Source organism: Anser cygnoides, chromosome 13 (genome assembly GCF_040182565.1).
Source record: "Anser cygnoides isolate HZ-2024a breed goose chromosome 13, Taihu_goose_T2T_genome, whole genome shotgun sequence".
In the NCBI taxonomy this organism is placed as follows: Eukaryota; Metazoa; Chordata; class Aves; order Anseriformes; family Anatidae; genus Anser; species Anser cygnoides.
The window spans coordinates 21,388,844-21,414,039 of record NC_089885.1 but is presented as its reverse complement, the minus strand read 5'-3'; positions in this window follow the sequence as shown (position 1 = coordinate 21,414,039).

Below are 25,196 nucleotides of genomic sequence, written 5' to 3'. Positions count from 1 at the left end.
AGAGAATTTAGAAATGGTAGAGAACTGCTGGTTTTTCATACTGTGGCTTTTCTTTAACAATGTCAGCACATTTCCTTTAAGCTTTATGTCTAGTCCATATGGATGGACAGCAGAGGAAGTTTAGTTTATGTTTAGACTTGTTCCAGCCATTAAATTTGTAGAACAAATAAAGATAGATGTAGAAAGATAAGAGAGATTTTAATTTGGTACAGACATCATTGATGTTTTATTTGCTTTTTAATCTTGGAACTTGCCCCATCTCTTAATAAATAAAAATACTCCACAGCAGCTACAAAGAACAATTGTGAGATGAAGGCAGAGCTGAAAGCAGTATAAACTGAGTAACCTGGGGCAGGTATTAAAATTAAGAGCAAGGGGCCACATCGCCAAGATTTTTTTTAACTGTTGATGTAGACAGAAAATTGCAGATCATACAGAAAGGAAGGTTGACAAGCTTCAGGAAGCTTTCTGTCATTGCTTTGTGTATTATTACCGTACTAAAACTGACTTAAACGATGCCATATACTTGGTAACAACATTGTCTTCCTGAAAATGGGTAAAACAGCGCTTCTTCATCCGTGACAGAAGTTAAGATAGGGTGAATTAAGCATGTGCTCTGAATATGAGCATAATTTCACTGAGACTGAGACATGCTCTCATTTTCAGAAGTCCCAGGGAGTTAAACCTGAGGCTACTCCTCGGCACTCCTTTCTGAACTCATGCTTCCAGGCATTACCATTTTCAGGGGGAAGAACTGGCATCATTTTCACTGAAGGTATAGTGCTGCAGTCTCTTCATGTTACCTTGTGTTCATTTTGGCATATCTGAAATCAGGACAGAACTTTTCAGGTTTCATCAGGGACAAAGACTGAACTAAACAGAAGGTGATATCTTTCACAAAACTTGTAACACAGAAAAAAAAATAAATAAAATTGTCAGGAATCCAGTTATTACCTGTAAAGCTTGGAGGATTTTCTGAGTACAAACAGAGATTTTGGGGGTTCTTTGTCTTGCTCTTCTTGATCACCATAGGTGTCATTATTCTCCAGTCAGATTAAGTCTTTTGCACATATTTTTGGCGTAAATAAGGGCAAATGAGTATCTACAGTTTCCATTGGTAAGACAGAGAATGCAATTCCTAAGGCCTTCGCTGCCCACAGAATATACAAATATTCCTCTTTCTGTCACCTTTTCTTCTCTGTTTCCCAGAACTCATATAGAGTCTAAGGACAGCAGTAATGCATCATTGTTTTTCAAAACATTCTGGGTTCACTGGGTTCATTCTGGGTTTTAGTATTCTAAAATATATCAGCGAATCCTCTGAAATTTTTTCATGCAAGTTCTCACATCAGTGTTTACATACCCTTCTTGTTATCCTGAATAAGACATTTTACTAAGGAAAAAGTAAAAACGGTTTATCAGGATAGTCAATATTTGATAATTCCTGCAGCAGAAATTTTGATTCACAGCTATTTTATTTCAGTTTTATGCCAACTTAATTTTATCATGAATAGGGAAGAAAGGGATTTTTTTCCATCTTTGTCACTCTATCATTCTTTCACCTCTGTTGATATGCCAAGGATTTCCATGTCTCATTTATCTTCCATTCAAAGGGATACATTTCCTCAAATTATTTGAATGTTGTTTAGCCAGTAGAAGTTTGTGAAGTACTTTGTCATTCTTGCTGGAAAAGCTCTGTGCAATTGTTGATGCCATTCCTAATTGTCTTCAGCTTCGTGCTATCTAAACTCATATGACTTTTGATTTTTTTTTTTGTTGTTTTGTTTCTGAATGTATTGAACATGTTCATCAATCATTATTTAGAAAGTTTGATGTTATTACAGCCATGATTGTGAAATGTGATATTTTCCTGGTGTTTCATTTTATTATCCTTTGCATATAATGGGAAGACATGCCAACTCAGTTTTGGCATTAGAACAAGTTTTCCTTCTGTTTTCAGTCAAAATAACATTCTCCTCCTTTTAACACTATCTTTTCTAAATCTTAAGAAAAAACCAGCAAAAGTTAGTTGTCCATTCTTCTTTATATCCTTTCAGGTATTTCAGTAAGCTCACCTACAATAGCTTGGGGGTGGTGGTGGTAGTTTTCTTTCAAAAATCATAATCTTTTCTAACTTGACCATATAAAGGATTCTCCAAGTGCATCTTTCAGAGCTTATGAAAACTTGCTATCAGATAGGAATGGATGATTAGAAATCAGCTCAAGTACTTTGAGAACAATAATCACGTAGAATAATTATAATGCTTTTGTTCATGTGTTTAAGAGTCATTGAGTAAGTGTTATCCCTGATTTACAGTTAGACCAAGCAACTTGACTGTGAAAGACTGTGGAGGAACTGGATTAGAAGTTTTAACTTTGGTGAGTGGTTGGAAAATAATTAGGGGGTGTGGTGGTACTTTGAAGTTCCTTGGCATTTTGATAGTGATTTGCAGTTCATGTGAAGACTTGAAGACTTGCCCAGTATCTATTGAGCAGCATCAAAAGAAGTCACACCCTGATCTTTGAGATCTGCAAGAAAAATCAAAATGAAGGAATTCTCTTTTCTTCAGTGCTTGACAGCTATCTGCCAAACAGATGATGTTCTTTTGATTCTTCACAGATACCCTAGAACTGTCCCAGGCTGAGGATTTGCCAATATGTAAAGTCTCACGTTCATTTAGGCAGTTGGAGTTCTCTGCACGCTTCAGTGAATATCTAGATCTTCTTCAAGGGGGCAGTTTTCCATCAGTACTTCCTCAGTCAAATCAGTGCTATTTTTTTTTGATTGATTAATGCTTGCAATCCAGAAGAAGGATAGATTACAATTGCATAACAGAATTCATTAACTCTAAAGTACAAGTTGGATGAAGCAATGCTGTACAGAATAACTCTTTCCCAATAATTTAAATAACTTAAAAGCTCAAATTCATTTTCATCATAGAACTTAGGTACCGACATTTTCTCATGAAATGGTTAAACTCCAGTCCATGGAAAGCAGTACAGCTAACACAATCAGTCCAGGGTAATTCATCACAGCAATGAACTCATCATGGAACCATCATTCCAGAGGTTCATGAAGGAGGTTATTGATTAAATCTCTTGGTTCTGTGCTTCTCCTGAGGTCATCTTGGGTGACTTTAAAAGCATTTTCCACCTTAAGTTTCCCAAATCAACAACATTCTTGGAATCTCTGGTTGCTGAATGGCTTTCTTTATCCCTTGTTTCTAGTAAGACATTAGCTCCTATTTCATTCAGACACTCAGATATTTTTGATGCCATTATCAAAAACATTATTATATCATTATTTTCTTGCTGTGCAGCAGGGACAATATACTGTTGTGATGATTCCTCTATAATTCTATTATTCAATGAATATTCCAGGCTCCCAGGTAAACATTTTTGTCATTTGATCTCAAAGATATTTGAGATTAATTATTAATAATGGGTATGTTCTGCTATTCAGAGTTATATCTCACTTAGGGGCTTGCAAAGATATATCTGATTATTTTCATGCAAATGCTCTCATTCGCCACATAAATTAGTTGCTGTAAAGACAAGAAATAAATGTTGTTGGGATGCAAGCTCCTCTCAAGAGATGGAACTGATCACCAGGGAACATGTGCAGAAAAAAGAAAAAAAGTTTTCTGTAACATGCTACCTACTTGGTAAGAAATTTTTTAACATAGAAGCATTTGTATAAGGTACCAGCCATTTTGCCAGATGAAGAGGAACATCACTCATGCCTTTGCAGTGCTGTGTAACTTCCTTCATGCTTCATGTTCATTAAACTCTTGAACAGGAGCCTTCAGTTCACAACATTTTAACATTTGGGAGTAATTACTGAGTTATGTCAGCTTTTCATCAGATAATGGACCTAACTTCAGAGCAGCCCAAAGGTTGTGTTTTGTTAAAGAGGGTTCAGAGCAACTGACTTTTCATCTGCGCTTCTTCAGAATTCAAGTCAAATGAATACCTGGCGCTTGGTAAGGACAGAGATCTGAAAATTGCATTATGTTCAGAGGTAACCAGGACTCTGTTTTCCATTTGAGCCTCTCTCAAACTGCTTGCCTGCAACTAATGTCATACATGATCTCAGCATAATTTATTGTATGTGATCAGGCTTAAGAGACTATTTCCTTGTTTGAATTTCTGGATTTTCCCCATTCAAGCTTTTATCCACATTTCAGACTATGGCTGTATGTTTTCCTTCCTCTCAGCATTTTTCTCTGATATTTCCTACTAAATTTACAGCCTGTTTATGTTGGTCAGCAGCTTCAGAACCTATACATGCCTCCCTTCCTCTAAGTATTTGGACAAATCACTCTTCTTTGCAAGATATTTGTTGCCAGTGTTCCAAAATACCAACCAAACTATAATGATTTATTTATCCTGTTGAAGTTATTAGTCATTTTGCAGGGACTACAACCCAGAAAATGATGGTATTTGCTTTTCTCTTTATTTTTATTCATTCCTGAGTTTGGACTGTCTGTTTTTTTGCTGTTCCTTTCAGAATTTTAAGTGGGAATCCAATACAAAATTAGAAACTGTATTTCTTTTACATCATTTCCCTGAACACAATAGTATTTCTCATCTAAGAATGGCCGCCACAAAACCCCTCTGACCAAAGGATGAGAATGCTTCTGTTTCCATCTGTAATTGCAGATATCTCCCAGTGCCCCCTGGGACTGTATTCTGCGTTTTGATAAGGCAGCATGAAGTACATGATCTTGCTTTTTTTGGTCACAATTTTAACACTAATTCCTGGTCAGGCATGGATGTGGGAATCTAAAACCATTGAGGGTTCTGTGTTCTTAGCATCTATGTAATACAAAACAAAACAAACAAACAAATAAAAAAAACAACGATACACTAGGGAGAGAGCAGAAAGGCTTTTTGATCTACACTGTATTGTCAAGTATGTTATTCCTATTTTTAGTTTGTCACATGTGGCCTCTACAAGAAATCATGGGTATGTCACGAACTCTAAGATTAACAAAACTGATGTATAACAGGTAGCTTCAGAAATGCTGCAAAGCTAACAGAATTCTGTAGTACGTTACACCCTCAGGGAACATGCTCTGAAAGTTGGGTTCAGTTGATTTCTTAATGAACAGAAATCCTATCACCCCACTTACACGTTTCTTCCCTTTATGCAGGTAGCATAAATCATGTTTCTGGAGAAGAAAGAACATCCAAGTACCAGTGTGATAAACTTTCTGTCTACTCCTGTCACTGTCCTAACCAACCTCTGGTGAAATGCAAAAGCAGCTGGTCAGTCTTTAACTCTTTTATTACCAGCTTCTGCTGAGGGTCTTTCAGAAGAAAGCCTCCCTGGCAATCCCATTTTCAGAAGGAACTATAAAAAGTTCCACAGACAGAACTTATGGCTGACTTGAACTAGAATTATGTTTGATCTAAGGATTATATTGACCTGGTGACTGTATTAAACAGCACTGAAACTGTTGCACAGGGTTCTGCTTTCCAAAGTACTGACCCAGAGAAGTAAATGAGTTTAAACTCTGTGTGCAACCACATGGCTGGATCAGAAAGAAGGCTTGTGTGTCAAACCAAAAGCGTAAGTTTATTATCCTTTGCAGTACGCTTATCATGATGCAGATAGCCTCTGATAGCAAACCGCACCTGTGGCAAAGGTCTGACTGAAACAGAGTGCTCACCCTCTGTGCCATCTCGCTCCCTGTGCCATCTCTGAGGTTCATGAAGCTGAAATCCAACATTTTCTGAAGCTGTGAAGGTACAAAAAATTTTAAAGGGCAATTACGTCCTGTAAGAGAGCTTACATACACAGGCTGCTCTATGTAGTAATATTATGTAGTAGACACTTGTGCTTGCTTTCCTTCTTCTGCTTACATCAGCTGTTCAGAATTAGACCAGAGATTCAGAAAGGTTGAAAGGCCATAGGTTGAAAACCTCCACTCTAGGAAGGACCGTTTCTGGAAATAAACGTTCCTTCATATGATTCCTTCCAGTAAGAAGACATTCCCTGTGGTAGTTACTTCTGTTTCCCACCGCTGGGTTGCATTTTCTCTCCTGTTTATTGTCCTGGTTTCAGCCGAAATAGAGTTAATTTCCTTCGCAGTGGCTGGTATGATGCCCTGTTTTGGATTTAGGAGAAAAACAATGTTGATAACACTGATGTTTTAGTTGTTGCAGAGCAGTGCTTACACTAAGCCAAGGACTTTTCAGCTTCTGCTGCCCTGCCAGAGAGGAGGCTGGGGGTGCACCAGGAGCTGGGAGGGGGCAGAAGCAGGGCAGATGACCCAAGCTGCCAAAGGGGTGTCCCACACCACACAGCATCGCGCACAACATTTGGACTGGGGAGTCAGCCAGGGTCAGCCACTGCCTGGGGACTGGCTGGGCATCCATCAGCAGGTCGTGAGCAATTGCATTGTGCAGCACTTGTTCTGTATACATAAAATAACAACAATAATGATGATGATAACAATATAATTGTAATTATTATTATTTCCCCTTCCTTTTCTGCCCTATTAAAATGTCTTTATCTCAACCCAAGAGTTTTACTTTTTTCCAATTCTCTCCTTCATCCTGCTGGGGGTGGGGTGGGTTGCGGGCACAGAGGGGCACAGTGCATGTCTGTATGGTGCTGAGCTGCCTGGTCAAGCCACATTTATTTCAACAACAACAACAACAAAAGTCTTCTTTGCTTCTTAGCTCTCTGTTCCTGCTGTATGGCCTTGCAGTGACCACAGGCTGCCTTGACAGAAATCACTAGCTGGAACGATGTGCTTTGCCAAGGTTGTCTTTATTTAGACAAGGCTTCTGGTTTATGAATTCTCTCTCAAGATTGGAGGGATCATAAAGTAACCATGCTGCACCTCATGTGTTGGAGGGCCATACAGTGCCTTCAGAGGAACTTACCTTTGATATGCCTACTATTTCTTTTCTCAGATTTTACAGGAAAAACAGGAAAATCTGAATAATTTAGCAGTGTAACAGACAATAAGAATTTTTGCTTTGGATATAACCTTGAGTTCTTGACAATCCTCCTTGCTACCAAGACACATAGTCAGGGCAGTAGCCTGAGCTCACACTTGACAGTTAACACCCTTTCTTTTCTAGAACGGCAAATGACAAATGGATGGCTTGATTTTTCCTGCCTTCACTATATAGTGAAGAGCATGGCAGGTTGCAATACAGGTACTGTAACTGTGTTGAGCATGTATACTATAATTGTTAGTATTCCAAGAGAGTCTGAAGAGTTTAACACAGATCACCCTCTTTACACTGCCACTCTTCAAGGCACTGTACCTGTGGATAGTATTTATACTGTTTGCATTCAGATGCACGAAAGCTTACAAGCTGGTGATTAAAGAGCAACAGAAAGCAGTTTTTCCCAGACCAGTGGTAAAGCCAGGGTTGGAGTTTAGGTTCCACCTTGTTAAAATTACAATCTTTCCTAAATTTATATCAAATGGGGGTAATAGATTGACTTGGGTTGTCATAGAACTTATAGACTAAAATTCTATAAATTTGGATAACAATTTCTGTTTAGGTGTCAAGACCAAACCCAAGAGTTGGAATAGGAAACTATTCCAAACTGTGTGTACAACGGAACACATATTTTTTTAAAACTGGAAAAGAGAATTCAGAGTTGTGAGCCTGATCCTCAGCTACTATAGGCTGTAAATTCTGATGAGTCTGTGCAGAACGACAGGATCTGAGTGTAGGTGTTGGTTTCATATCCCAACACAGAAGATTTGGGATGAATATTTCATCAGTTCAGAAAGGTCCCAAGAAATATGCATGATAAAAAAAGTACTGGTTAGATTGAAAGAAGTTAACAGCTATTTAAAATAAATTAGATTTAATGGGACTTTCAGCTATATAAATTCAGGAACCTTTCCTAATTTCTCTGCTCTGAAACAGACCTCTATTGCTTGCTTATTTTTTTCCTCTTGTGGAAGTGGGAAATGGAGGTCTCAGATGATGTTTTGTTAGGTGAAGATTTAAAACTGGCAGCTAATGCTGCTAATAGTGCTGCCCACTAAAGATATTTATGTGCTGAAGAGAGAGATTTTGCAGTAGACAAGTAATTCTTAACTCTGGAGCAGAAGCTGCATAACAGGTCAGAATTGCTCTATTTACAGTTTCAGCCTCTCCAGTGAGATCTGTCTGCAAGCATTGCACCTAACCTGCTGGCGGAATTTGTAAACGCCCCTTGCAGAACCAGCCTTCCTACTGTACTTATGTGATTTATGTGACATTCATAAAAAAATTCACAGTGGACAATCCATAAACATTAGTGAACAGCTGTGAACAGAGTGACAATGTTACAGTCATACAGTCACAATAAATCGTAAAGATTTGACTCCCATTAAATGCATAATTTTCTTATCTGCATGCTAAAGTCAAAGTACAAATGCTGTTTTTGCCATTAGCTTTACTTATACAAACTGATTGGATAGATTATATGCATGATTTTCCTTTTAAATACTACTAAATGAAGGTCTGTGACACGCTAGGTGAATTATTTATTAAGGATTAACTAGACTTACGGACATGACTCTATGCTGCCTTAATTCTTATTCTGCTCTAGAACTAGTCCCACTTAGTATGACTGCCTTTGGACATGTGTGAGAACTTAAAATATTAGAATTTATTAAAAAAAAGTCTCTAACATTTAAAATAGACTTCACTGGAATATCTATTGAAAAGATTAAGTTTGCATTTGGTATCTTGATTCCACATCCTATGAAATCAGCAGAGTAATTCTCCCAGAATCAGAACTAGAGGCCTGATATCCACCCTCTTGCCCTCCACAGCTTTTCACCTCCAATGAGTCATTAGTAGGTTCTCTAAGCCCTACAAATGAACTTTTTTTCACAAGGCTGTTCAGGATTTAACTTCATGGACCCTCTAGGAACAATCTTTCTCTATCAAAAAAATGAGAGTCACTGAAAAGATCTCCATACCTGTATGGATGTACATACGAACAGCATGACTGCTGAATTTAATTTCCTTAGGAAAACAGGCTCTTTTTGAGGAAGAGAAAGTACCACCTGACCTTTCCAAGTCAACGTTTGTGAAATAAGCAAACATGGAATTAATTTGTTTTGTATTTCAGCATGAAAATCAAATGAAATCTATGTAGGAGTTTAGACTGAAGCACAGATAGACTTAAAAAAATATAAAACTGAAAAGGCCAAAAAAATACCCAGAAGGAACCTTGGTTATTTAGCAACTTTCCCCAGGAGAGAAGCTTCCCCCTCCAGCTTACTTTCTGTGCTGTGATCAAGCTCTGATGTTAAGGGCTCGCATAAACAAGAGGGTTTCCAAACTACCAGCCCTTTCTCTCTGTTAGTTTTGGATCTAGTTGCCAGGATTCTCTGCTGACCAAATGAGCACCTGAAGCAGAACACAGGCAAGAAGCTGGTCAGCTAGGAAACCAGTTAATGAGGTGCTGTTGATAAATTTCTTAAAATATGAAGTACACATCACGGCTGTTTTCACATCCTATTTGTTCTCCTCAATAGCCCTTTCACTGACAAGAAAAATGCGTTTCCTGACATAGGTATATTTTGCTTTATTTCTTTGTCTTTTAGCCCGTAAAGAACTGTGAGCTGAAGATGGTCAGACACTTAACATTTGTACAACTCTCTGCCCAGCATACAGGAAGGCTGGCAGGAAGATTGTAACCCTTCCTTTCTTCTCCTCATCTCCAACAATACCACAACACAACGTCACGAAGGAAATGTTGTTGCTTCCATCCATAAACCCATGTGTATCAGCTCTGCCAAACATGAATCATGCATTGGATATTTCAAGATTTGGAAAATGTACTCTAAATCTCCTCTTGACCTGAGCCCTTAGAGAAGAATCATATGATGAATCCCTGCAAAATCCAATAAATATCTGATGGTCATTTAGCCCACTCCAGAGCGGATAGTGTTCAGCAGTGTCAGAGCAGATTGTCCCAGTAAAGAACTTGCAGTTGGTAAGCTGGGATGAAATGTTTGGAAGTGGTCAGTTGTCTTATTGCTGATGGTCACTTCAGATGTGGGGTTGGCACATTTGCAGGGCAACCATAAAGAAGGTATTTCTGCTGCTCTAGTTCCCTCACCAGCATTTTGCCCAGCCATCCAGGTAGCTCACTACCAGCACCAGAAATACCCTTTGTTTACCATTACTGTTAAAAAGAAATTAGCCATTTGCGAATGCCTGAGCCCGTTCTTCCCTGAATGCTTCATCACATCTAAAGTCTATAGTGTTACTGGTGCTTGCCAGGACGCATGCCTTTCTGAAACATCTGTGTGTTGTTAGGCTGAGACAAATCAGTGTGGCCCTGTCCCATCCAGCTGCCAGCCCCAACATCAGGGTTGCAGAAGGCTGTGACAAAATATTTATATACACTTCTTTTGGAGCTTATATAATTCTTCTTGCTTTCCAATGTGACTGAACATCAGAACTTCTCTGGACAGAAAAATGCACATGATATCTAGGATTACCATTTTTTTTCCCACTAGGAGTTCCGTATGTTATCTGGAGCTTTGCACAACAGATTTTTTACTTTCTGTGATGTTTTCAGAGGAATCTAAGTTTCAAACAAAACTTATGCTTGTGCCATGCAAGCAGTAACTATTCTCATTAAAAAGTCCTGAAAAGTCTTTTGTATGATCAAGTAAATTAAAAAAAATAAATATGCATTCAGAAAATAGATATTGCTGTAGCTGAACAGGCCGTGTACAGGGGAAGTCACTGTAAGAACTGCAGCTGCAGATCTGTCTCTTGCAGAAGTACTCACTGACTGCAGCATGTTAGTTATCAGCTCTCTGTTGTAACAACAAAGACCTCAGCATATATCTCCTGTTTCCAAATGCACCATGATTGCTGAACATCAAAACTGCTACTGTTCTAAATCTAGAACTGCAACTGTGAAAAAAAAAAAAAAAAAAAAGATTCACAACAACATTGTTGGCAGATAAAAGTCCAGCAAGTTCCATGCACGTAGAAGCAGTCCCAAAAGCCTGCTCAACTATAAGCCCATATATAAGCACGGAAGGAAAGAAAGAAGCTGTACTATTCGGGAAGGATGGTTTGGAGAACATTCCTTGCTAACGAGAAGCACTGTATCCCAGAAGCTGTTCTTATGTCTGGCTCATTTTGGGCATATACCTATGTCACGTAAGGACTGCTGTTCATAGGGAGAATCTGGGTAACAGTGCTGCAGGAACTTGTGAACTGATCACAGTAACAGATCACACCTCAGTGCGGGTTTTGCAAACTCAGTCTGCTTAAGCTGACTAAAAGGAAGGAATAGTGAACAAGGGGACACGGGAGCACTCCCAGGGGTACCTTTTGTGTTTGATGAAGGGCTGCTTCTGCAAAAGGCCATGGCAGAAGCAACGGTGATTGGAGCTGGAAAGGTGCTGAGCACGTTCATCTTTAAATGAGACCTGACAGGGCAAACCCCTGCCAGAACTGCAGCCAACCCAGCACATGCCAACAAAGACTAGGCACTGAAGGGAGGGTTGGGATGAGGTCAAGCTTGTTTTAAAAGAGCCCAGAACTGATGCACCATTTAGTAGGAAATGCTTTGCCTTGGTACTAGAAATACCTCAGGAAAACTTCACATCCAATGATGAGAGACAGAGAAGATCTGATCTCAGTAAGGTTAGGGCCAGGGACAGCATGCAGCACCAGTAATACTGATTTGCTGGCAAAGAAAAGTCACTCCAGAAAGTCCAAGCCTCACAGAAAAACTTCCAGAGTGGATAAAGCCTCAACATACAGAAAAATCACAGCAGTAATTGCTAAGCACTCCCAGTTATTCATTGTCATCCCTTTGTACAAACACAATATTCGCTATTTCCTCTATTTAATTGTATTCTTGAGCACAATTTCATTTTAATCTATTCATTTTTGAGGCACAAAGAAATAGTTTTAAACCTTCTATAAATATCAGAATGGATTGTTATCTTTTACATGCATATACATAGACCAGTTCCTGTACTCGCACCAAAAAGGAACTCTAAGCCAGACAAAGAAATGAGCTGGAATAATAAGAGAGAATCTCTGTGCTGTCTGATGGATGACAACTGAAAAACTCAAAGCAACTTGTCACACATCTTAAGTATGAAGTGTACCTTATATAACAGCATTTGGGAAACTTGGCCTGCCTGTGTTCTCCCCTAGCTCTGCCTCTGCCTCCATCTGTGGGCGTGGGTCATTTACGTCAATCCCAATCAAAAAAAACTGGCATGGATTAGATATCTAACAGAGATACTACGGTCTAGTAAAAAGAAAAGATCCACCTCTCTCAGCATCCTTCTGACTACAAAGATGCTTTGCTTGACCTGAAAATTCCTTTGGAGATGTGTGAGTCTGGTCCTGGGCAAACCAGACTGACCCAGCCCAAGAAACTAAGCAGTGAAGAACTACAAATCAAATATCTTTGTTTTCTCTTTAATCAAAATGCATACGTAAAAAGCATGCAGGCAGTCACTGACTCTTTCAAGGACCTGCTGTCAGTATGTCAGCTTGAAGTCACTTGGAAAAAAAGTTGTGTATTAGGAAACTTCCATGGGCAGGAACCAGATAAGATGTATCTAAATCTGAACCTGAGAGCCAGTGACCGTGTGTGAGTTACTGCCGCAGTATGTTAAAACTTGCAGCACACTCTCTTCACTGTAATACAAACGCTACTCATGAAAAAGTGTAGCTTTCAGTGGGCTCTGTTATCTGCCTAAATAAAAGTGTTTCTTCACCTGAAAGCCAAATCTCTTTAGTCTGATGGAGCTAATTACCCAGAAACGACAGCAGCCCAGGACTGGTATTAGCCTATGGTGTGAAATTCACAACACCTACCCAACCAGATATCTGAAACATACCCTTTTACATCAAGATAACTGCACAGCCTGGGACAAGCTTTTATCACTGCAAATCTGTTCAACCTTCTCTTTTGCTCATCTGCATTTTGATAAAATTTACTGTTGGTTCTTTACAATGGGAAAGCACAGAAATAGAGCCATCGTTGTGTTCTAGCAATGTAATTTACAGACCATGGGGAATCATCTTGCATGTCTCCCTGTCCACAAAGTTCCATAAGAAAGACAGACAATTTCTTAAATTCACACTGTCCTGACGATATTATGAAGGTTATGTGTCACTGATTCAGGATATATTTTTAATGGATTCTAGCAGGCTACGTGTGTCTTGCCCAGGTGACAGTCGGATGCACAGTAGTGGCTCTATCTTCCAGAGACATGCCAGATTAATAATTTCTTTTGTTTGCACATTTGTTTGTTTGTTTTTTCCCCTGATATCCAAGAAACATTACAGGGAAAGAAGCAGCTACTTGTGTGAAATATCCATCTTATCAGGAGTAGGACATTTAATATATAGCATGGTGTTAGGCTAATAGGGATAAGGAAAAAATACCTGGCATTGAGCAACTTGAATAATCTCTGCTTAAAACAAAGCAGAACAAACAAAAGAATGACAACAAAAACAAAGAAACAAAAATAAATAAATAAATAAAAAACACACCAGCCTGCAAATATACTCATGAAAATATGGACCAAGTTTATGGTTCTCAGGCAAAAGTCAGAATGCTTTGTTGGTGAAAACATACGTGTGCGTGTGTTAGAAGTGTGATACTGTTGGGGATACGTATTTCAGCTCAGTACACATTAAACTGAGGTGATAAGCATTGGGTAAGCTGATGAAAGGTTATGCAAATACTTGTGTAATAAAGCTGCCTTAGGGGCTCATTATGAAAAATAATGGTTTCAAAGACAAGTGCTTGTTTTAATTTGTCTGTGGGAAGTTTCTTCTGAGACTTGCAAAGAAGAAGCCAACTAAACTCATGTTCTTCTGTGGCCAGGAATGAGCAGATGAGACCAACAGCAAGAATGATGAGCAGGAAAGTAAATGGAAACACTGTTGCATGCATGATTTCTATCCAGTTTATCAGGTTTTGGCAGGGGTCCTTACAGAATCAGCTCAGTGACCTCCTCGCTCTGCAGACACGGCAGTCTGGCCTTGTGCTCTGTTGCTGACCACAGTACAGGGAGGGTCACTTTCTGCCCGAAGAGAATGAGAAAAAATTGCAAATTTATATCATACTCCTGGAATGCTAATGTTCCCCTTGCCTGGGAGAGTATTCAGATCCCTAGCCTATATATAAGATGGCCAGGTTTCTTATTACAGAGGAATTCTCCTGTGTGTTTCAAGCAGACCTTTCCACAGTCAGGTTGAATTCAGTGCATAGTTCCCATTGATCCCTTCAGAAGTGTCCAAGAACATTCCCAGATCTAACCTGAATTAATTTCAGGCTTTTTGAGGAAGCTCTAATCTTACAGACTTTGCTGCCCTGGAGTCTGTGGCTGTATCAACTGCTGCCACCAGGCAGTTGCTCCGTCTGGGAGGCATTAGGACTAGTCACAGGAAGGGCTTGGGCTTCCTGATGTCTCAGCTGCACAGTAGCTGGAGCTCCAGATTGTTGTCAGCATTCCCGTCTCAGCCTGCTGTCAGCTGCTTTTGTTCAAGGATGTTGTAGTGATCCATGATACAAAACCCTGAGGACACCTTCCACAATTAAGGGACATGATCACTCCCAATCCCAAGCCTCAGATTTTGGTAACAATTTAAATGACTTATCTGGTCTGAGATCATTCCTGCTGTTCACTTTCTCAACCCGCACCCCCCCCCCCAAAACAAACAAACAAACAAACAAACAAACAAACAAAAAACTCTCAAATTCTATCTGCGTTTCAAGAATGAAAGTTCATCCCAAAGCTGATCTGTTTTGCAGATAGGTTGTGCTCTTAGTCCACAATGCTCTAGAAGATCAGACACTTTCTTAAATTCACACTATCCTGATGATCCTTTCTAGGTTACGTGTAACTGATTTAGGATATATTTTTTAATATAAATTTTTGTCTTGTGGGTCTCTTTTGTCTTGGGGAGACCATTTATAGCTGGAGGCCAGTAAGGCTCTACCACAACAACCAGCCTTGTTTCATCAGCTCATCTTTTGTACTTGCTGGATTCTGCAAGTCCACCCTTGTAGCCCTTTTTCAGAGTCTACCTCAGGTTCCAGCTTTCCTCAGCTTTTCAAACTCTTAAACTTTCAGAAGTCAAACTCCCTTCACCTTCAAGGCATTCAGATCTCGCGGCCATCGGTCCTTGCCATTCCTCTTTCAGCCTTCTTTGTCCATGTTCTTCTCTTGGCCTCCAAGCTGATTCCATCAGTGACCCAGGAAACTACCAGCCTCAGAACAGTGCAGAGCATTGACCTGACAAGCGGCCTTTGCAATGCTGTTAGGGTGATTGGCATAGAGCAAGATGTCTCTTCTGTACTGCTCCAAAGTAAAATTGCCCAAACAGGGCCAAAGGATAAGCCCTGATAACTTCCTATGTGCATAATTTAGTAGAGACCTATTGCAGCCTGGTTGTTACATGGAGCATGCTCTAGCCTAGATGCTCAGTCAGATTCTCTCTATGATATTGCTTCCAGCTGTTGTGGCGACCTGTGATGCCAGAAATGGGACTAATTATACTGTGTGTTATCGCCCAGAAATAGTGAGAAACAAATCAAATGACACAAGTGGAGTCAGACCAGGAAGTCTGGGTTAGGGAACATGTTGCAGTGTGTAAACTGAAAGATTCTGGGGCAGAGTGGTGTCTGTCATTGTGATAAGAACTTCATGTTTGGTGGTATGTTGGAGAGTCTCTTGGTATGTAATTCACCCCTGGAGTGATAGGGGCTCCTGGAAGCCACAACAGAGTTAGAAAAAATTAATATGTATGAAGACTTTCCCTTCAGTTTCACTAAAGATCAATTGAAAATGTCTTGTGACAACCAGGTGTTTATTTATTCTAAGATGTCATTCCAGAAGGAAAACATCATGGATTGTCATTGGTATGGCAATGCACCAAGGCCAAGTCTCAAGACTGAAGTTTTCAAAAGTAGTTGTACAGAAAATTCTCATGGCATTTAGAGTCTTCATCAAGTGAGTGTTTAATGAGCTGGCTATGCAAATTGCCTGTGATAAGATCAGCATTCCACATATAAGCAGTCATGAAATCATGAGCCATAGCACAGCTGCCACTGAGGGAAATTGCCTACCAGGTTGCATCTGGTTCATCGTAGTCCAGTGGCAGACTGTAACCCACAGACTTCCTCTGGGCAACTGTCTATCAATCCTATCATCAATTTGTCCTAAGGCTCAGGCTGAATTAGAGTACAACTGATTGCTCGAATGTTTAACAACAATGGATTGTGCTGATTTTGGAAAAGGCACAAATCAAATAGTGAAATGTGTTCATACTGGTCAAAGAGCTTGAAGTCTGAACTTCCTCCTGACTTCAGTTCCAAAAAAAAAATGGTGCTGTATGCAGAGGAAAGCTGCCATGACTACACATTATGGACATTTAGGAGGTGGGAAAAGAAGATAGCTGTTTAAAATTCGTATTTGATTTTTTAAGGGTATAATCTCTCTAACAGTATGAATTAGAGAACATCTGATTCATAGGGTATACACACATCAGACTCTTCCAGTTTCTAAATGGGCATTTTAAGACCATATTAATGGGGTCCAGTTCTAAGAAAAAGTGTTAATGGATTTAATCACTACTGGTAAATTTAAGTATCTCTAGTGTACACGTGTAGATAGATACAAGTGTACACATCTGATCTGAGGAACAACTTGAAGTAGAGGGAGCCTGCCTCACTAGAATGGAGAAGAGATTTGAGGTATGAACAAGCAAGAGAAAAGCTACAGGAAGGAGGTGAACTTGTTGGCAAAGTACATAAAGCTGAGGGCATACATGTTGAAAGAATGGAGGAATAAGACATGAAATTTGGACAGCAGTGGAGCCAGACAGCACTTAGAGGGTGGACTGGAGGAGTTTGAGCCTTTACAGAAGGGACTTGGAAGACAGCAGAGACACTCCAGCAGAAGGGGAGGAGGGGGAACCCACTTCCATATGGCAGATAGGATCTGATGAGTGATGAGCTCATGAGGAGAGAATTACAGTGGGAACTGCCAGAGACATGCTGGTGCTCAGCTATTGGACTGGGCTTGCTGCAGTGATTGGGAATGGCAGAGCACAGAGGGCAAGAACAGACAAAAATGATTGCCTAGAACATGGGCTGGTGGCACAATCTGAAAATCCTGTCTTCTGGGATTGGGTGTTCTGGCAAAGCTTCACAGACACCCAAGACCCTGGTGGAAATGGAGAGGGAGGGAATAGTGAGAAGGGTAGCAGGGAGGGAAGGGGTAAATTAGCAGCAGAAAAAAATAAAATAACTGTGGCATGAAAGTTTGGACTGAAAGACCTAACAAAAGCTGGAGGGAGAAGGTAAAGGAGTGGGTCTGCACATGTGCTGGCAGCGTTGGGTAAGAAAGTCTGTGAAGTTTCTGCTTGTGAGGCCAGCTGTCAGCAGGTGTGAGGGGCTGATCACTCTTCGCAAGGGCCCTGCAACACATCCAGGGTTCAGTTTGGAAACTGCGGGCTCAGGTCCAGATACAGATGCCAAAAGGCAAACAATCAGCCACTCCTTACCAGCAACTCCTGCTCGGACGTGAAGGAAGCCCTGTGACAATATCAGAGCCACGGGGTCACTCCAACATAATTCCCCGTGACCTCATCTGCACTGCTCTGTCAGGAGATGGTGCCACCAACACATACACCCTCACCTCTGCCCATGTGGAGAGCTGACACTGGAAGCACTCCCGGGTTCAAGTTTTTCTGTTTCATCATTACACACCTATAATCCTTTATTAAGCAAAGCTTTTCACTCCTCTCTCAGGTGTTTTCACATGCAGCAAGCAGCTAAGCATGCGGCTCCAGATTACTTTTCTCTTCACAGGAACAACCAGGCAGATACTGTTATGAAGCTGAGTGACTGAAGAAAGTGACTAAGAAAGTTCAGGACAAGAACAAACTGCAAAATCCTGGCATAGAAAAGAAATACGCAAAAGTTTCCTTCCCCTCTGCCCCAAGGGGAGTTAATATTGATGACCTACTTTAACCTTTGTATCTCTGCTAATATTGCCAACAGGAATAGTAAGTAACTGTGTGGGTGGGTCCTGACACATGGGATCCAGTTCATCAGCAAATACGCTCCAAGAGCCAATACTCGGGCTCTCTGATAATTAAGCCTTCTCGTAAGGAGTGTTTTGCTCAGACAATAGCCCATTCACAATCTTTACTTTTCTGTGCCTGCTTCATAGGGCAGAACATGCTCTGTATATATTCCCCAAGGCACTGATATTGATCTCCATCAAAACAGTCTCAGAAGAATGAAAGTACAATCACAGCAATGGATAGAATTACAGTACCGTGCCTCAAAGCTAAGCAGTGACAGCTTAATAGACCTGCAGTGAATGAACTGCAAGACAAAAACAATGTGCTGTGGGAACCATAAATATGTGATTATGAAATAACAAACCAGGATTCCCCAAGTGCCAACAACCTTCTAGCATTCCATTTAAAAACTATAAATCTGCCATAGCCCAAGTTAAGTAAATTCCCCTCAGTGTATTAAATTCTTTGTTTATAGGGAGGGTAATTATACCGTCCCTTAGTGCAAATAAGAGATGCCCACTCCAGAGCATGTAAAATTAAACAAGGACATTTCATACTAAGCTGAAAAGCTCCCTCTGACATTCAAAGGAAACTCCCAGCTTCTCAGGCAGGAATAGTCTGTACCCAGCATTGCTATACTGCAAACTTCTTGGTGCAGTGAAAACAGGAAAGGGTTAAAGTCCTCTCTTTGTGTCTGATGTGTGCAGGATTGGATCATGCAATCTGTCAGTTGTGAACTGAATTCGGAGGTTTCCTGCAAGAGGAGCAAGGTCAGATCCCAGGAACAGGAGCTAAGGATTTCTGGGTTTTAACCTTGACCCTGACACTGACCTTTTCATGAGCCTGGAGAAAATAGAGAACTTCACCATGGATAGGTGAAGGATCATAACACTTGCCAACCTTACAAGGAAGTTTTGCAGGCCAATTAGGGTTTATTTTCATGGTGCTCTGCATGTGAAAGGTCCTAACAGATACAGATGATAAGAAAATTTACAGAAGGCTGCAGATTAAACCACAGCTGAGAAAGATAAAATATATGTTTCAAATTAAAGGGGAGAAACATGAATGGTTAGGAAACAAGAAAGGTATGGGAATGATACAGAAACTCATGTTTTTCAGTTTCTGAATATCATTCCTCTGTAGGTCAGAGAGGCTTCCGAAGAGTGATGGTATCAGAGTGCTTGTCTCCATGATGGACAGCATTAGTTCTTAGGGTTCATGGGTAGTTACCAAATGGACTCCCAAGGACAATGTGCCACCAGTGCCTTGAAACTCTAAATTTAAACTGAACAGTTTTGAATGAGCTTAATTATGCCTTAAGAAAAAAATGAAAGATGAAAATAAGATGTCAACATAGGGGTCTTCACAGTCACTGAAGAGAAGTTTAGGTGAACAAGACAGTGAAAACTGTCTTTGGATACACTGACACAGGACAAATATTGGAGTCATGCTGGGTCACTGAAGAGCCATAAGAAGCTTAAGGCTGAGGAGGAATCACAGCCACAGAATTTGGCAAGGATGTGGAACGCAATTGTGTCAATTTATTCAGGGTGAATCTAAGATCTGACCTGCATGTGGATGTTTTCTTTCCATGTTCCCAACTGATGAAACCCGCCACAGCTTTGCAGATTCAAGTGTTAGCTCAGGCAAGAATCATCTGGAAATTTGGCAGCAGTTCATCGTCAAGTGTAAATGTTCAGAAAGTAGCCACTCACAAAACTGAATTTAGCCTCAGCAAACTTGTAACTTGCAAACCGGCTTTCAACCAGTGGGCTGCATGAGTCCTGAAGCTACCTTGTATTTTTGAGCTGTCACGATTTCTTCTTTTACAGGAATGGAAGTTCTGCATGGTCCCTTTTGCCTTGTAAAAAAGATTAAGCGTAGTCTAGCTTTAAGGAAAGGACTAAATCTAGGGAGAGATACACTGTGCAACCCAGAGGGAGTATTAATTATGGGGAAGGTTTTGCTTTGTACTCTCCAACAGCCAAATCCAGCACCTTTAAAATCGGTAAGGGGAAAAGGGTAGCAGAAGTTATGGAAACCTGTCTTCCCAAGAGCCAACAATTGTCTATAGAAATTGTCAAGATAAATGTAAAAATAAATGAAAATTTCTTTGGGAAGAAGCATAAAAACATGCTTCAAGGCTTTTTTCCTTCCTTCCTTCCTTCCTTCCTTCCTTCCTTCCTTCCTTCCTTCCTTCCTTCCTTCCTTCCTTCCTTCCTTCCTTCCTTCCTTCCTTCCTTCCTTCCTTTCCTTCTTTCCTTCTTTCCTTCTTTCCTTCTTTCCTTCCTTCTTTCCTTCCTTCTTTCTTTTTCTTTCCTTTTCTTTCCCCCCAGTAAAACCATTTCACGTAACAGAAATATAAATTGAAGTTATGGAGTCAGAATTAAGATATCATAGGATACTGCAAGCACATTACTAGCTGGCTGGCTGCAGAGAGACATAAAATTCTTCTCTTCAAAGAGTCTATGTATTCTCAGGCAAGTTCTCAACCCGCTATCCATGGACTGGAAGCTGCAAAGCAGCATCAGTGCAGTGCAATGTGCTGGCTAATTTACCCACCTTCAGTATTTATTGTTGGGATTCCTTCTATTACACTGTGCCATGTACCGGCTACCAGGAAATATAGTGGAGGTTGCAGGGCATGTTATTTTCAGAGATCTTCCCAAAAGAAAACATTTAATGTCAGAAAAAAGTGGGAGAGGGATAAAGAACTGTGATGTTTTACTTGCTAGCCCATTGGGGATTTGAAATGTATAGAAAGAGCTCTCCATGTCCTGCTGGTTTCATTAAATTACATGATTATAGTGCCTAGAAGGGGGAGGATCTCTAATAGGCTTTACACCCCTATGTAGGTTATGAATGAGGTATAATTTATGCAACAAATAATTAAATGAAAAGTTGAGCTAACTCTAAAATAATTATATCGATTGCAACCATTGCTGAAGCAACTGCAATGATTGATTTCCTTGAAATTGAAATCTTTTCTGCAAAGAAAAATGTTGGTTTCTTTTCTTTTCTCTGCTTTTTTTTTTTTTTTTAATTGTTTTAAGAAATGGAGAGAAAACCCTCAAATTTTGAAAAATACCTTTTTTATTGCCATTTTAGTCATTATTGACTAAATGCCCAGAAATTATTAGTGAAATCAGTATTCTTAATAAGCTAAAAATTCCCATAACTCTTGTTAATTTTGATTAAAATGATGGTTGTTTCAATCTTTCTATTTCAAACCCTAGAAACAATTTCAATTATTTTTTTCTGAATGTCTTTTAAAAATACATGCCTGTCTGTAAGTGATTTTAATTATTATTTGTTAAGTATCAAAGCTACATTATGCTATTAACAGCCCTTGAACCTTTATTCCTAGATCCTTGAAGTATACTAATCTCTGAAAAGCCTCCGCCTTGTAATTTTAGGCTAAACTGATTTTTTAAGACATTAGAAATCTCATTTTGTTGTATTATATAAGATGGTTTCTTCTGAATTACCATTAACAACCTGATAATCCTCTTTCACTGTTTGAACTCTCTCCAGAAATTGTCTGTCCAATAGAGCAAGGAAATTCTCAGCTAGTTTATGCAAACCCTTCCTGGAATTTTTATGAAACAAGAAGTCGCTCAGATCCTGTTTAGCCTAAACCATGTACTTTATTCTCTATTGAGATCAGATGTTGGAGGAAATAAAAACGTCCTTTTCCATTTCTTACCTACATCATGCTCAAAATTTCATTTCCCCAGCAATACAAGTTGATTATATTGGCTTAAAGAGTATTGGCCTGAGCATGCACACTTACCAACATACAGGAGATTGATGTCCAAGTGTTGTTCAGCCAAAGCATTTTGCTGGATCATGCAATGACAGTGCTGCTGAGAGGAAAGTCTACCAGGCTTCAGACTTCTCACAGATGATTTGTAATTATGTAATCATGTCAAAACACTATATGTACCACAAAGTCCAGGAGAGAATCAGAGACCATTTTGGTTTACTTTGGAAATTCTCTCTAACCTGGGTAGCTTAAGAGGCAACCTTGCCTTATACATAACTCCTTAGTTATGACTACATTTAGTTAGCACCTTTGCCTTTTGCATAGAGGTGTGGCAATAGCAGACCTTTCCTCCAGAATACTTTATGAGATTGATTCAAACATGATTTTTCAGCGCTTCACTCTCAAGGAACCCAAGTGTATTGGTTTGGCAGTGTTTTTATTGAACACAATCTGTTAAAAATAGATTTGTCCCTTATTTCTGCACCATGGCTGCACACTGACTCTTGAACTGCACCCACGTACCAAGAGGATGACAGTGAGACTGAACAGGGAGCACCATGTAACATTCTCCAGACTTATCAGTAGCAGAAACAAAAGTGATAGGATGTTGAAAAGACAGTATAAACGAAAATATATAGTGGTAGTGAACTGCACTGTCACTTTAAACTACATGTAAATTCTAGGTATAAGATCTCACTAAAAGGTTAAATTAAAATGAAGGTTAAGGCATGAGATGTTAGGTATTAACATACCATTTTCGGAATGCCTACCTGCACTGAGACAGCAGGGTGGAGTCCTGTGCTGGGCACGGCCAGCTCCGTGGAACAACCGGAGCTAGATGTGACAAGCTGCAAAGGAGACACAGCCAGGTCCTGCACATGAAGTTCTAGCAGCCACCGCACACACAGCTCAGTGTTGCCCACTCGTTTCCTGTTGTCAACAACCTACGCACGAGAGCAATTTATGAGGGACTTAAAAAAACCCTTTCCTACATGGTTATCCTATAATGATAATTGTTTTCTACACTAGAGTCGTATTCCAGGTAATTATAAAATATATTTAAACAACATTCATGCAAAATCATCTTTATAGACTTTGAATACTCTCAGTCAGAAAAAAGAAAAAGAAAAAGAAAAAGAAAAACAAATAAAAAACACCACTTGGTTAAATTAATGGATTTAACTATCTGGGGGGAAAACAACAACAACAACAAGCCTGATTCTAACCTGCTTTTATTTCCCTTTAAAAATTACTCTAGACCACTTGTATTTAAAAAATCAAAGTAAAATAAATTATTTTTTTCAGGTATATCCCAATAACTTCATTAGACCGAAAGTGAACTGAGACTTATATCAGGATCCATTTTGTTTAAATTCTGCAAAAGTTAAAGGAAGTCTTTTTTGTTTCACAAGAAGCTTTATCTTTAGGACAGCATAGTTCTGAAAGTCTAAGGGAAAACAGGCCACTATTTCCAATATGTTACGTGCCTAGCATCAGATGCCTAAATATGCTTTACATTATCTCAATCAGAGTCTAGAAACTTGGAGAAACTGATAAACCTCAGCTTCAGCATGTCTAGCTGAGGCTTCATGACACAAATCCAGGACCCATCTGCTGAAATACGTATAGTCTCTACACTAATATTTTTCCATCTGTGTCTCAGAGTGCTTTACAGGAAAGGGCAGGAAGAAACCAGCTGCTAAAATCTTATCTGTCAATATATCTGTCTGTTTATCTGCCTGTCAGTTTTTTATCTGCTTATCTATTTACCTGTCTACATCTACAAGCAATCTGTCCACCTGGAGAAGAGCCTGGAGAAGAGCAGGCTGAGGGGAGGCCTCCTGGCGGCCTGCAGCTCCCTCACAAGCTCTGCTCTCTGGGGACAGCGACAGGACCCGAGGGACAGCACGGAGCTGGGAAAGGGGAGGGTCAGGCTGGGAGTTAGGAAAAGATCCTTCACTGGGTGATCAGGCTCCCCAGGAACCTGGTCACAGCACCGAGCTCCTGGAGTTCAAGAGGTGCTTGGACAATGCTCTCAGACACAGGGTCTGATTTTTGGGTGGTGCTGTGTGGAGCCAGGCGTTGGACTCAATGGTCCTTGTGGGTCCCTTCCAACTCGGGATATTCTATGAGTCTACGATTCTGTGATTCTACGTTTCCATCTGTTGGCTGGTAGCCTGACTAAAGGATTTAATAGTAAAAAAATTTGAGTTCATAATTAGTATTTTTCCTCACTCTTCTAATGAGGGTAAAAGTTTAATGATCCTCATAAGCCACCACAACATTTGAAGTAGATCTGGTGACAGAAATCACAGCCAGTGAGCCGTTAGCGATCTGTTGGCCAAATGAGCAACATATGCAGGAACAAAACACAGAGAGCAAATTTTTGACCTTATTCATCCTTCACATGTTCAGCTATAAGAAGCAAATATCAGTAGCCCCACCAGGATCTTTTGCAACTGTGAAGAAAGTAATGGGGCTGTTTTCATCACGGGACAATGAAGTCAGGCAGCTCAGGACTGCATGAGCAGTCTGCACCATGTTGGAATGTCCAGTCAGTGTGACACCGAAGTACATAAAACATCTGAAGTTCAAAACAGAAAGGTATTAAATTAGATACACAAGCAGATGGACATAAATGCAACAGTGACTCTAGTTTTGGTGAGAACTCATGCCCATCCTTGGGCCCTCTGGTTCTGTGGAGCAAGTGGGTGTAGGCCAGGCTGTGGTGCTTTGATGTGGAACGTGCTTGTGTCTTCCACCTAGACTGTTACCTGAGTTTTGTTCCAGGGGAAAAGTTGCTGATGGAGGCAGAGGGGCTGGCTCTCTCAGAGGGACTGGGGAACTTTATGTAGGGAATTTTGTCCTTTATGACAAAGGCCTTACACAGGCCTACTTGAAAAGACAGGTCTTTCGAGATAGCAATATCCTAACCAGTCTAAGGAAGGGCAGAGGTGACATGGAAGGTCTCTTTTCTCTGTTGAGTGTTTGTGATTCTCTCATCAACATTATTATTATTATTATTATTATTATTATTATTATTATTATTATTATTTACTATTATACTGAGGACTCTGCAACTGCTGATCCCCCATTTTCCTCTCAAAATTTATAATTTCCTCCAAAATCAATATGGTTCCCCATAACCATAACCATAAAAATGGCTAGAAGCATTCCCTAAAATTGGGTGTATGCAAAAAGTTATTATGTGTCAGAGAAGAAGATAGCACTGGGTAAGGGACTGCATTTCACTTTGCCAAATTACTTGACATGCTAAAGACAAAAAGCAGTCAATGATCATCAGGTTGCATCCGGCACCTTCTTGCACTTAGCTGGATAAGGCAGTATGGAGACAACT